Source organism: Halichoerus grypus, chromosome 14, assembly GCF_964656455.1.
Source record: "Halichoerus grypus chromosome 14, mHalGry1.hap1.1, whole genome shotgun sequence".
Taxonomy (NCBI): domain Eukaryota; kingdom Metazoa; phylum Chordata; class Mammalia; order Carnivora; family Phocidae; genus Halichoerus; species Halichoerus grypus.
The window spans coordinates 58211448-58226192 of record NC_135725.1 but is presented as its reverse complement, the minus strand read 5'-3'; the positions used below and the strand labels follow the sequence as shown (position 1 = coordinate 58226192).

Genomic DNA, 14745 nt, shown 5'->3' with positions numbered 1-14745 from the left:
GTAGACCCTTTAATTATGATATAGTGACCTTCCTCATCTCTTTTTACAGTCTTTTGTTTAAAATCTAATTTGTCTGTTATAAGGATTGCCGCCTCAGCTTTCTTTTGATGTCCATTAGCATGATAAATGGTTTTCCACCCCCTTACTTTAAATCTGGAGCTGTCTTTGGGTCTAAAATGAGTCTCTTGCAGACAGCATATCAATGGGTCTTGCTTTTTTATCCAATCTGATACCCTGTGTTTTTTGATTGGGGCATTTAACCCATTTACATTCAGAGTAACTATTGAAAGATACGAATTTAGTGCCATTGAATTACCTGTAAAGTGACTGTTACTGTATATTGTCTCTGTTCCTTTCTGGTCTTTGTTACTTTTGGGCTCTCTCTTTGCTTAGAAGATCTCTTTTAATATTCCTTGTAGGGCTGGGTTTTTTTTTCTTTTTTTTAGATTTTATTTATTTATTTGACAGAGAGAGACACAGCAAGAGAGAGAACACAAGCAGGGGGAGTGGGAGAGGGAGAAGCAGGCTTCCCGCAGAGCAGGAGCCTGATGTGGGGCTCCATCCCAGGACCGCGGGATCATGACCTGAGCCGAAGGCAGATGCTTAACGACTGAGCCACCCAGGTGCCCCTATAGGGCTGGTTTGATCAAATTCTTTTCATTTCTGTTTGTCCTGGAAGTTTTTATCACTCCTATTTTGAATGACATTGTAGCTGGATAAAATATTCTTGGCTGCATACTTTTCTCATTTAGCACCCTGAATATATCATGCCAGTCCCTTCTGGCCTGCCAGGTCTCTGTGGATAGGTCTGCTGCCAGTCTAATGTTCCTACCCTTGTAGGTTACGGACCTCTTGTCCTGAGCTGCTTTCAGGATTTTCTTTGTCTCTGAGATTTGTAAATTTCACTATTCTATGTCAGGGTGTTGACCTGTTTTTATTGATTTTGAGGGGGGTTCTCTGTGCCTCCTGGATTTTGATGCCTCTTTCCTTCCCCATATTAGGGAAGTTCTCTATTATAATTTGCTCCAGTATACCTTCTGCCCCTCTCTCTTTCCTCTTCTTCTGGGATCCCCATTATTCTAATATTGTTTCACTTTATGGTATCACTTATCTCTTAAAATCTCTCCTCGTGATCCAGTAGTTGTTTATCTCTTTTTCTCAGCTTCTTTGTTCTCCATCATTTGATATTCTATATCACTAATTCTCTTCTGCCCCATTTATCGTAGCAGTTGGAGCATCCATTTTTTTTTTAAGATTTTATTTATTTATTTGACAGAGAGAGACACAGTGAGAGAGGGAACACAAGCAGGGGGAGTGGGAGAGGGAGAAGCAGGCTTCCCACCGAGCAGGGAGCCCGATGTGGGGCTCGATCCCGGGACCCTGAGATCATGACCTGAGCCGAAAGCAGACGCTTAACAACTGAGCCACCCAGGCGCCCCTGGAGCATCCATTTTTTATTTCATCTCATTAATAACCTTTTTGATTTCGACTTGGTTAGATTTTAGTTCTTTTATTTCTCCAGAAAGGGAATCTCTAGTGTCTTCTATGCTTTTTTCAAGCCTAGTTAGTATCTTTATAATCATTATTCTGAACTCTAGTTCCAACAACTTACTTATGTCTATACTGATTAGGTTCCTGGCAGTCAGTACTGCCTCTTGTTCTCTTTTTTGAGGTGAGTTTTTCCATCTTGTCATTCTTGCAGAAAGTGGTCGCTTTTCTATTTGTAGAGTTGCCACTATTCTTTTCTTAGCTCTCCGGTTGAGTTCACAGGTGTTCAGAATTATTTGATTGCTGGGACGCCTGGGTGGCTCAGATGGTTAAGCATCTGCCTTCGGCTCAGGTCATGATCCCAGGGTCCTGGGATTGAGCCCCACATCAGGCTCTGTGCTCAGCGGGGAGCCTGCTTCTCCCTCTCCCTCTGCCTGCCTGTCTGCCTACTTGTGATCTCTCTCTCTCTCTCTGTCAAATAAATAAATAAAATCTTTAAAAAAAAAAAAAAAAGAATTATTTGATTGCTACCTAGCTGAATTCCTGGGACCAGATGAAATTAAGGTCTCCTATTCCTCTGCCATCTTGGACTCCTCCCCTGGAACCTGTACTTTTAAATGTCTTCTCCTGGGGCACTGCCACCTCATGATCTTGCTCCTCCAGCAGCTGCAGAGCCTGGCTGGAGTGCATGGGCCATGGCGCCACCAAGAGGCAGTTATTATATATTCATTAAAAAAAATAGCTAATAGCGATAAAAATGGCACTTTACCTGTGTCGTCTTCCTCTCCAAACCCCATAACCCCAGTCTATTCATGAGAATAACAACAGACAAATTCCAATAGAGAGGCATCTTACAGTGTTCCTGACCAGTACTCCTCAAAACTGTCAAGGCCATCAAAAACAAGGGAAGTCTGAGGAACTGCCACAGCCAAGAGGAGCCTAAAGGGGACATGACAACTAAATGTAATGTGGTATCCTGGATAGCATCCAGAAACAAGAAAGGAGCATTAGTTAGAAATTATGGAAATTTGGAGCGGCGGGGTTGCGCTGGCGAACTGCAGCCCCCGGCCGGAAACCTGGAGCGGTGGGGTCGCGCCTGCGAACTGCAGCCCCTGGGGCGGAATCCCGGAGCAGCGGGGTCGCGCGCGCGCAAACTGGGAGCGGCTGGCGGTTTTAGAAGCACAAAGGGCAGAGACGTGCCCCGACCTGGAGGCAGGACCGGGAGCGCAGTGGAGGAGCGCACAACCCAGGACGCTGCAGTTTATAGCAGCACGGACAGAAACGGAGACAGTGTGGCCTGGAGAGCTCACTAAAGAACAGACTGCGATCTCTCTGCTCTGCGGCAGAGGGTTGGAAATGGTCTCTTCTGCTCTGACTCGTGGAAGAGACACGGAAAGCCGCCAGGGAAAGCCGCCAGAGAACGAAAGCCTCAAAAACTGATTCCCGCTGAGCCCATCCCCCGCCACAGGGGCGCAGGGCAACTCCGCCGGAACAGGGTTGCCTGAGTAACAGTGCGGCAGGCCCCTCCTGCAGAAGACAGGCTGGGAAAACAAGAGGCCAGCAACCCTAAGGTCCCAAGAAACAGGTGCATCTTGGTGGTCAATAATTTGGACTCTATACATTCCCTCAAACACCCATCAACAGAATGACTAGGAGGAGGAGCCCCCAAAATAGAAAAGACTCAGAGATTATGACTTATGCTGCAGATTTACAAATGGATGCAGATATAACCAAGATGTCGGAGATGGAATTCAGGCTAGCAATTGTGAAGACAATGGCTAGAATGGAGAAATCAATTAATGGCAACATAGAGTCTCTAAGGGCAGAAATAAAAGGTGAATTGGCAGAACTTAAAAATGCTATCAATGAGATCCAATCCAATCTAGATAATCTAACAGCTAGGGTAACTGAGGCAGAAGAGAGAATAAGCAACCTGGAAGACAATATAATAAAAAGGGAAAAGAGGAGGCCAGGGAAAAACAACTCAGAATCCATGAAAATAGAATCAGAGAAATAAGTGACACCATGAAGCATTCCAATGTCAGAATAATTGGAATCCCGGAGGGAGTGGAGAGAGAGAGAGGACTAGAAGATGTATTTGAGCAAATCGTAGCTGAGAACTTCCCTAATCTGGGGAATGAAACAAACATTCGAGTCCTAGAGGTAGAGAGGACCCCTCCCAAGATCAAGGAAAACAGGCCAACACCCCGGCATGTAATAGTAAAACTTGCAAATCTTAGAACCAAGGAAACCATCTTAAGGGCAGTTAGGGGAAAGAGATTCCTTACGTACAGAGGGAGGAACATCAGAATAACGTCAGACCTATCCACAGAGACCTGGCAAGCCAGAAAGGCCTGGCAAGACATATTTAGGGTATTAAATGAGGAGAACATGCAGCCAAGAATACTTTATCCGGCAAGGCTTTCATTTAGAATGGATGGAGAGATGCAGAGCTTCCACGACCGGCAGAAGCTGAAAGAATATGTGACCACTAAGCCGGCCCTGCAAGAAATATTAAGGGGGGTTCTATAAAAGGAGAAAGACCCCAAGAGTGATATACAACAGAAATTTACAGGGACAATCTATAAAAACAACGTCTTCGCAGGCAACATGATGACAATTAATTCATATCTTTCAATAATCACTCTCAACGTGAATGCCTAAATGCTCCCATAAAACAGCACAGGGTTGCAGATTGGATAAAAAGACAGGACCCATCCATATGCTGTCTACAAGAGACTCATTTTGAACCTAAAGATACATCCAGACTGAAAGTGAAGGGATGGAGATCCATCTTCCATGCCAGCAGACCTCAAAAGAAAGCTGGGGTAGCAATTGTTATATCAGACAAATTAGATTTTAAACTAAAGTCTGTAATAAGAGACACAGAAGGACACTATATCATTCTTAAAGGGTCTATCCAACAAGAAGATCTAACAATTGTAAATATCTATGCCCCCAACATGGGAGCAGCCATCTACATAAGCCAGCTGTTAACCAAAATAAAGAGTCATATTGATAACAATACGTTAATTGTAGGAGACCTCAATACTCCACTCTCAGCAATGGACAGATCATCTAAGCAGAAAATCAACAAGGAAACAAGAGCTTTGAATGATACATTGGACCAGATGGACCTCATAGATATTTACAGAACATTCCACCCTAAAACAACAGAATACTCATTCTTCTCAAGCGCATATGGAACTTTCTCCAGAATAGACCATATACTGGGTCACAAATCAGGTCTCAACCGATACCAAAAGATTGAGATTATTCCCTGCATATTCTCAGACCACAATGCTCTAAAACTGGAACTCAATCACAAGAAAAAATTTGGCAGAAATTCAAACACTTGGAAGCTAAAGACCACTCTGCTCAAGAATGTTTGGGTCAACCAGGAAATCAAAGAAGAACTTAAACAATTCATGGAAATCAATGAGAATGAAAACACATCGGTCCAAAACCTATGGGATACTGCAAAGGCAGTCCTAAGGGGGAAATACATAGCCATCCAAGCCTCACTCAAAAAAATAGAAAAATCCCGAATTCACCAACTAACTCTACACCTTAAAGAACTAGAGAAAAAGCAACAAATGATGCCTAAGCCACGCACTAGAAAAGAAATAATTAAAATTAGAGCAGAAATCAATGAATTAGAAACCAGAAACACAGTAGATCAGATCAACGAAACTAGAAGTTGGTTCTTTGAAAGAATTAATAAGATCGATAAACCACTGGCCAGACTTATCCAAAAGAAAAGAGAAATGACCCAAATTAATAAAATTATGAATGAAAGGGGAGAGATCACGACTAACACCAAGGAAATAGAAACAATTATTAGAAATTATTATCAACAACTATATGCCAATAAACTGAGCAATCTGGATGAAATGGAGGCCTTCCTGGAAACCTATAAGCCGCCAAGACTGAAACAGGAAGAAATTGACAACCTGAATAGGCCAATAACCAGTAACAAGATTGAAGCAGTGATCAAAAACCTCCCCAAAAACAAGAGTCCAGGGCCTGATGGATTCCCTGGGGAATTCTACCAAACATTCAAAGAAGAAATAATACCTATTCTACTGAAGCTGTTTCTAAAAATAGAAACAGAAGGAAAACTTCCAAACTCATTCTGTGAGGCCAGCATTACCTTAATCCCCAAACCAGGCAAAGACCCCATCAAAAAGGAGAATTTCAGACTGATATCCCTGATGAATATGGATTCCAAAATCCTCAACAAAATCCTAGCTAATAGGATCCAACAGTACATTAAAAGGATCATCCACTACGACCAAGTGGGATTTATCCCCAGGATGCAAGGGTGGTTCAACATTTGCAAATCAATCAATGTGATAGAACACATTAATAAGAGGAGGGAGAAGAACCATATGGTCCTCTCAATTGATGCAGAAAAAGCATTTGACAAAATACAACATCCTTTCCTGATTAAAACTCTCCAGAGTATAGGGATAGAGGGAACATTCCTCAAGTTCATAAAATCCATCTATGAAAAACCCACAGCGAATATCATCCTCAATGGGGAAAAGCTGAGAGCCTTTCCCTTAAGATCAGGAACACGTCAAGGATGCCCACTCTCGCCACTATTGTTCAGCATAGTACTAGAAGTCCTAGCAACAGCAATCAGACAACAAAAGGAAATAAAAGGTATTCAAATTGGCAAAGAAGAAGTCAAACTCTCTCTTTTCGCAGACGACATGATACTTTATGTGGAAAACCCAAAAGACTCCACCCCCAAATTACTAGAACTCATCCAGCAATTCAGTAATGTGGCAGGATACAAAATCAATGCACAGAAATCAGTTGCTTTCTTATACACTAACAACACAACTGTAGAAAGAGAAATTAGAGAAATGATTCCATTTACAATAGCACCAAAAACCATAAGATACCTCGGAATAAACCTAACCAAAGAGGTAAAGGATCTATACTCTAGGAACTACAAAGCACTCATGAAAGAAATTGAAGAAGACACAAAAAGATGGAAAAATATTCCATGCTCATGGATCGGAAGAACAAACATTGTTAAAATGTCTATGCTACCCAGAGCAATCTATCCTTCAATGCCATCCTGATCAAAATTCCAATGACATTTTTCAAAGTGCTGGAACAAACAATCCTAAAATTTGTATGGAATCAGAAAAGACCCCAAATCGCCAAGGAAATGTTGAAAAAGAAAAACAAAGCTGGGGGCATCACGTTGCCCGATTTCAAGCTATATTACAAAGCTGTGATCACCAAGACAGCATGGTACTGGCACAAAAACAGACATATAGACCAATGGAACAGAATAGAGAACCCAGGTATGGACCCTCAACTCTATGGTCAAATAATCTTTGACAAAGCAGGAAAAAACATGCAATGGAAAAAAGACAGTCTCTTCAATAAATGGTGCTGGGAAAATTGGACAGCCACATGCAGAAGAATGAAACTCGACCATTCTCTAACACCATTCAGAAAGATAAACTCAAAGTGGATGAAAGACCTCAATGTGAGACAGGAATCCATCCAAATCCTAGAGGAGACCATAGGCAGTAACCTCTTTGACATCGCCCACAGCAACTTCTTTCAAGATACATCTCCAAAAGCTAGTGAAACAAAAGCAAAAATGAACTTTTGGGACTTCATCAAGATAAAAAGCTTCTGCACAGCAAAGGAAACAGTCAGCAAAACAAAGAGGCAACCCACAGAATGGGAGAAGATATTTGCAAATGACACTACAGATAAAGGGCTGGTATCCAAGATCTATAAAGAACTTCTCAAACTCAACACCCAAAAAACAAATAATCAAGTAAAAAAGTGGGCAGAAGATATGAAAAGACACTTCTCTGAAGAAGATCTACAAATGGCTAACAGACACATGAAAAAATGTTCATCATCATTAGCCATCAGGGAAATCCAAATCAAAACCATATTGAGATACCACCTTACACCAGTTAGAATGGCAAAAATGGACAGGGAAAGAAACAGCAAATGTTGGAGAGGTTGTGGAGAAAGGGGAACCCTCTTACACTGTTGGTGGGAATGCAAGTTGGTACAGCCACTTTGGAAAACAGTGTGGAGGTGCCTCAAAAATTTAAAAATAGAGCTACCCTATGACCCAGCAATTGCACTTCTGGGTATTTACCCCAAAGACACAGATGTAGTGAAAAGAAGGGCCATATGCACCCCAATATTCATAGCAGCAATGTCCGCAATAGCCAAACTGTGGAAAGAGCCGAGATGCCCTTCAACAGATGAATGGATAAAGAAGATGTGGTCCATATATACAATGGAATATTACTCAGCCATCAGAAAAGATGAATACCCAACCTTTACATCAACATGGATGGGACCGGAGGAGATTATGCTAAGTGAAATAAGTAAGCAGAGAAAGTCAATTATCATATGGTTTCACTTATTTGTGGAACATAAGGAATAGCATGGAGGACATTAGGAGAAGGAAGGGAAAAATGGGGGGGTGGGAATTGGAGGGAGAGATGAACCATGAGAGACTATGGACTCTGAGAAACAAACAGGGTTTTAGAGGGGAGGGGGGAGGGGGGATTGGTTAGCCCGGTGATGGGTATTAAGGAGGGCACGTACTGCATGGAGCACTGGGTGTTATACAAAAACAATGGATCGTGGATCACCACATCAAAAACCAATGATGTATTGTATGGTGACTACCATAACATAATAAAATTAAAAAAAAAATTATGGAAATTTGACTAAAATGTGGACCTTGATTAATAATAATATTGGTTCATAAATTATAACAAGTGTGCCATTCTAATATAATAATAATAATAATAAAAAGTAACAAGGGAAGATGTGTGAGGGGGCTGAGGAAGGGAGGGGACTTTTAGCACTGTCACTTCAATTTTTCTATATATCCAAAACTTCCAAAAAATAGTTTGTTAAGAAAAATAGTTAAACTACATTTTAAAAATGAAATTAAAACCAACACTTGTGAAATGTTTGAAAGCCCTGGAACACTTTGCTAGAACCCAGGATTTTGCAGAGCACAATACGAAAACTACTAGTCTAATCAATATAAATGATTCTTAAGGTAATTCAGTTTCCAGCACAGGCAGTTCTTATTTTGCATAGTAGCCTGGGACCATAAAAAGGACTGTGCAAGCTGAAACCATGTAAAGTGATCTTAAATAATCAATGGGGAAAATTACAATTGTTTAGTGACCTTTAAAATTGTTTTGTCAAAATATTAAAAATCCTCTTATTGCCATTAATAATGAAATACTGAGCTTTCAAGTGTTTTATTTTTATTTTTCGTAAGGAAACTTAACAAGATACTACTGCTAAGGATTTTCCCTTTGTCTGTCTCTAAACGCTGAACTGATACCTTAAGGTTTACAGATTTGTCTTTCCTAATTACAGGAGACATTTTAGAGGATATGTTTTATATCTTTTTCTTTTCAACACTGAAGAATTTTATGGGTGTGAACACTTCAATAACTTTGTAAACAAAAATCCCCCATGATTTTTGTTCATCAGTACTCTAATATTCAAAAGCTTATAAGTTTTTTTAAAGCTTATTTTTTAAAGATTGATTGATTGATTGATTGATTTTTAAAAATTTTTATTTATTTATTTGACAGAAACACAGAGAGAGAGGGAACACAAGCAGGGGGAGTGGGAGAGGGAGAAGCAGGCTCCCCGCTGAGCAGGGAACCCCACGCGGGGCTCCACCCCAGGACCCTGGGATCATGACCTGAGCCGAAGGCAGATGCTTAACGACTGAGCCACCCAGGCGCCCCAAGATTTATTTATTTGAGAGAGAGAGAGAGTACTAGTGTGAGCACGCAACAGGGGATGGGGTAAAGGGAGAAGGAGAGGGAAAGAATCTCAAGCAGATTCCCTGCTGAGCGTGGAGCCGGATGTGGAGCTTGATCTCACAACCGTGAGACCATGACCTGAGCCAAAATTAAGAATCAGATGCTCAACTAACCAGGCGCCCAAGCTTACGAGTTTTCAAACTATTCAGTGCTTTTTAAAATTTTTCAAAGATACAGAATAATTTATATAGGAATAAAGAATTTTTCTTTTTACTGTATTATTGTTCATGTACATGGAAAGTATGTATTTCTCTTTGAAAACCTAACCTTTTAACAGGGTTGCATAGTGTTAACAATGGTGATAATGCTTTCAAATACCCTCTGAACTGTCTTGCTAGGATTTAATAAAACACCTTCTACCAAAAAAAAATTATCAAGAATGATTTGAATCATGCTTGCCTTCTTATAATGTAACTTAGGGTATGGATTGAGTATCTTTTCTATGCCTTTGCAGATTATCATACTCCTAAGTCTGGATCAGCTTCCAACATTTTATCCTTTGCACTTTCAGTGTTATGAAATATCTCTGAGAGTTACTTTAATGTAAGGTATTTTGCTGGCATCACTTTTTCTGGGACACGATCATCCTTTCCCCATTTATGTTAAGTTCACCTTCACTACATTCCTCTTTGCTACATATCTAGGGTCTCTCGAATGGTGGCTGTGTCGTCCATGGTCATCTGTTTCTTTTATAACTCCATCTACTTTACATTTGATTCACATTTCACCCCTAGTATTATTACTTTTTGTTTCTTTGCTGTACTCTCATCTTTGTTGACTAATTCCCTCTGTCAAGTATCTATTTTAGTAAAGTGCGTATGGTTTATCACCCAGAGATGAGGAGGTAACACAGCTGTACTCTCTTTGTTATCTCTGTGTAAACTGAATAATCACACAGTGATCAATCACTGACACACTTTGAAAGAAGTGATGCATTGGCCACTGACCAATGCTTATCTGTTATTTACATCAGGATTTGTGGACTAAAAGGTTAGTATGAAGTTTGTACTTCATGCAGTTACTCACAGCTAATATACTGTGGTAACTGAAATCTGAACTATGTTGTTTCAGAACTGGTGTTATTTAACTGAACTGTGGTAACTGAAATTTGTGCATTTGGGAACTATGCCAGGTGAGTTCTGTGTATATCCTACATGTCTACAAAATTTGCCCTAATCCTTTTACTATCTTAAAATTTGATTAGCTATTAGGAGAAGACTATGACTTATTGAGAGGATTTATACTCATTTTATAGGGATACTGAAAAATGAGAGGATTCATTTGGTCTCATCCCTGTATTCACTGCTAACACTTAAAAATTCAGAGCACAAGTATGTGATGACAGTGAAAGTCATCATCAAATAAATTTATTTTAAGAGCTGGAGCTACATGGTACTGAGGAAGACATGTGAGATTAAAGGCCAGAAGACAGAAACCTTCAGATCATAAGAGCTTGAACTGTGTGTGGACCAAGGTATTTCCCTGCATCTACCACATCATCTGGTTCTTATAGAGGCTGAACCTTGCTCAAAAGAGGGACTTAGACTAATAATGTTTTGGAATTCTCTCAGATCCCTATAACTCCAAAGTAGGGAAAAAAACCAAATTTATTATTTCAACAGTTAGATTTAGTATGTTTAAAAATGTCTTTTACCCCTGATATACTCTGTAAGTTCCAAACTTGTAACCATTTCCCCATTTCCTTCTCTCTGAAGCATGAACTACTAGCTAAGATTGTCACTGATAAGTTGGTTCCATGCTCACCCACCTACCTATGTTGTAAGCACTTTCACTCAAGCATATACAAAATCATACAACTAATTGTTCAATGTCAAGAAAATCTAATCAAAGGGCAAGATACTTCACTGGCAGTTACGCCTGTGTGGCTCAGTCGGTTAAGCGTCTGCCTTGGGCCCAGGTCATGATCCCAGGGTCCTGGGATTGAGTCCCGCATCGGGCTCCTTGCTCAGCGGGGAGTCTGCTTCTCCCTCTGCCTGCTGCTCCCCCGCTTGTTCGTTCCCTCTCTGTTCCCTCTCTCTCTCTCTCTGACAAATAAATAAATAAATCTTAAAAAAAAAAAAAAAGATAACCTCACTGGCTGCAAAACCAAATTCATTTATGAATACCCTTCCTTAGGGCATATTTTAGGTTAAAAGGTTTTTGCCACCTATGCAGCAAGGTTACCCACAGAGGCTGCTCTGGTGCCAACTTACACGCAGAATAAACAGTTGTCAAATCCATTCATTGCTAGCTTCTTGGAGACAGTGTTCAAAAGCTATCTGAAAGTATGGTGTACTCAAGGTACAGACTTAAAAATTCAGTGAGTGGATGAAGTTTGACTAATCTCAAAGAAAAGTTTTAATGGTGCCTGAGGATAGCAAGTAGATTAGAACAAGAAAAGCAATAATATACAATTAAGGAGCTAAATTTGAGTTCAGATTTTATTTCAGACTCCACTATTTATTTTATCTGATATTTTTAATAAGGGAACCTAGTTGGTCATTAAGTCCCAATGCAGGACTCCGTTTCTGGAGTCTTACATAACTGTAAGGATCTGATAAATATTAAGAGCCCAAAAAGTGATATAGAGAAGGGAACCTAGAGTCCAGTGAACTATTAAGCTCTCATAAAATGCTTATAGATAAAACAGCAGTGGGCTTGCATGATATGTTTATAATTGAACTGATAGTCCTGGGTAGATCATTTGCCAGTGCCAGGGGTTAGTTTCCAGGGGCTGATGCTAAGAAGGTGTAACCTCCTGAAGGTAGCAAGGAGCAGGATGATTAGAGGGAAAGTTATAAAGACACTTTGTAAGCAAAGCTGAGAGTCAGGCTGAGAAGTCAAAAGCAATTCCTATCTGGAAGTAGGATCAAGGCTGAGGATGAGAGAAAAATGAGAAAAATTCACATACAGGTTTTTGTGTGAACAGAGGCTTTCACTTCACTTTAGTAATAAGTAGGACTGGGATTACTAGGTGGTATGGTAAATATTTTAAATTTGTAAGAAACTGGAAAAATATTTTACAAAGTAGCTGTACCATTTTGCATCTCTACCAGCAATGTATGAGAGTTCCAATTGTTCCACATCCTCACTTGGTATTGTCAGTTTTCATTGTTGTTTCAGTTTGTTTATTAGGCATTCTATTAGTTTATATTAGTATCTCATTGTGGTTTTAATTTGCATTTCCTTAACGAGTAATAATATTGAGCATCTTTTTATGTGCTTATTTGTCATCTGTACATCTTTTTATCTTTTTTTTTTTAATAGATTTTATTTTATTTATTTGACAGAGACACAGCGAGAGCAGGAACACAAGCAGGGGGAGTGGGAGAGGGAGAAGCAGGGAACCTGATGCGGGGCTTGATCCCAGGACCCTGGGATCATGACCTGAGCCGAAGGCAGACGCTTAACAACTGAGCCACCCAGGCGCCCTAAGTTTATCTTATTTAAATTCAATTAATTAACTTATAGCGTATCATTAGTCTCAGATGTAGAGTTCGGTTATTCATCAGTTGCATATAACACCCAGAGCTCATTACATTCATGTGCCGTCCTTAATGCCCATCACCAAGTTACCTCATCCCCCTACCCACCTCCCTGCTAGCAACCCTCAGTTTGTTTCCTATAGTTAAGAGTCTCTTATGGTTTGTCTCCCTCTATGATTTCTTCTTATTTTATTTTTCCCTCCCTTCCCCTATGATCCTCTGTTTTGTTTCCTAAATTCCACATATGAGTGAAACCATATGATAATTGTCTGTACATCTTCTTTGGTGAAGTGTCTATACAAGTCTTTTACCCATTTAAAAAAATACAGATTATTTCAAGGTACTAAATTTGGTGTCAAGAGTTCCCATTGATTTTTTTTCCCTTAAAAAAAATTAAAGACTATCTTTTTAGAGCAGTTTAGGTTCACAGCAAAATTCAGAGGGAGGTACAGAGCGTTCCCATATATCCCTGCCCCCACACATGCATAACCTCTTCCATTATCAACATCCCCCCCAGAATGGTAACTTTGTTACAATTGATGAATCTACATTGACACGTCATAATCACCCAAAGTCCACAGTTACACTAGGGTTCATTCCCAGTGTTGCATTCTATGGGTTTGGACAAATGTATAATGACATATATCCATCATTATAGTATCATACAGAGTATTTTCATTGCCCTAAAAGTCCTCTGTGCTCTGCCTATTCATCCTTCCCTAGACTCCCAACTTCTGGTAACCACTGATTCTTGTACTGTCACCATAGTTCAACCTTTTCCTGAATGTCAAATAGTTGGAATCAAACAGTATGTAGCCTTTTCAGATTGGCTTCTTTCCCTTAGTAATATACATTAAAGTTTCCTCCATGTCTTTTCATGGCTTGATAGCTCATTTCTTTTTTGTGCTGAATAATATTCCATTGTCTGGATGTACCAGTTTATTTCTTTATTTACCTATTGAGGGACATCTGGGTTGCTTCCAAGTTTTGACAATTATGAGTAAAGGTCCAGATTTTTGTGTGGAATAAGTTTTCAGCTCCTTTGAATGAATACCAAAGAGCATGATTGCTGGATCATATAGTAAGAGTATGTTCTATTTTGTAAAAAATCTGTCTTCCAAAGTGGCTGTATCATTTCACATTCCCACCAGCAATATATGAGGGTTCCTGTTGCCTCACTCCTCACCAGCATGTGGTGTTGTCAGTGTTCCAGATTTTGGTGTTTCTAATAGTTGTATAGTGGTATCTCATTGTTTTAATTTGTATTTCCCTGATGACATATGATGTGGAGCATCTTTTCATATGCTTATTTGCCATCTGTATATCTTTGGTGAGGTGTCTATTAAGGTCTTTGGCCTGTTTTTTTGTTTGTTTTTTTAGTTTTCAGAGGTAGAATTTAGTGATTCATCAGTTGCATATTGCATATAACACCCGGTGCTCATTACATCAAGTGCCCTCCTTAATGCCCATCACCCTGTTATCCCTTCCCCTCACCCACCTCCCCTCTAGCAACCCTGTTTGTTTCCTAGAGTTTAGTGTCTCTTATGATTTGCCTCCCTCTCAATTTTCATCTTACTTTATTTTTCCTTCCCTTCCCCTATGTTCATCTGTTTTGTTTCTAAAATTCCACATGAGTAATCGTATGGTATTTGTCTTTCTCTGACTGACTTATTTTGCTTAGCATAATACCCTCTAGTTCAATCCACGTTGTTGCAAATGCAAGATTTCATTCTTTTTGAAAGGGCTGAATAATATTCCATTGTATATATATATATACCACATCTTCTTTATCCATTCATCTGTAGATGGACATCTGGGCTCATTCCATATTTTGCCTATTGTGGATATTGCTGCTATAAACATTTTTCATTGGGCCCTTTGTTTTAATACTGTTGAGTTTCAAAGTTCTTTAC

The 14745-nt window shown here is 39.8% G+C and overlaps 1 protein-coding gene across 6 annotated transcripts in view; it reads left to right on the top strand.

The window, feature by feature from the left end:
* The window catches only part of SPATA31F3 (SPATA31 subfamily F member 3), a 172870-nt gene that overhangs the window by 42969 nt on the left and 115156 nt on the right, over positions 1 to 14745 (top strand). Inside the window, exon 3 of one of the 6 annotated variants that reach the window (XM_078061409.1) lies at positions 10419 to 10479. The exons of the other annotated variants lie outside the window; for them this stretch is intronic. The gene's annotated coding sequence lies outside the window, so the exon portion shown is untranslated. The remainder of the gene's footprint in view (positions 1 to 10418; positions 10480 to 14745) is intronic. 6 annotated transcript variants of the gene reach the window in all.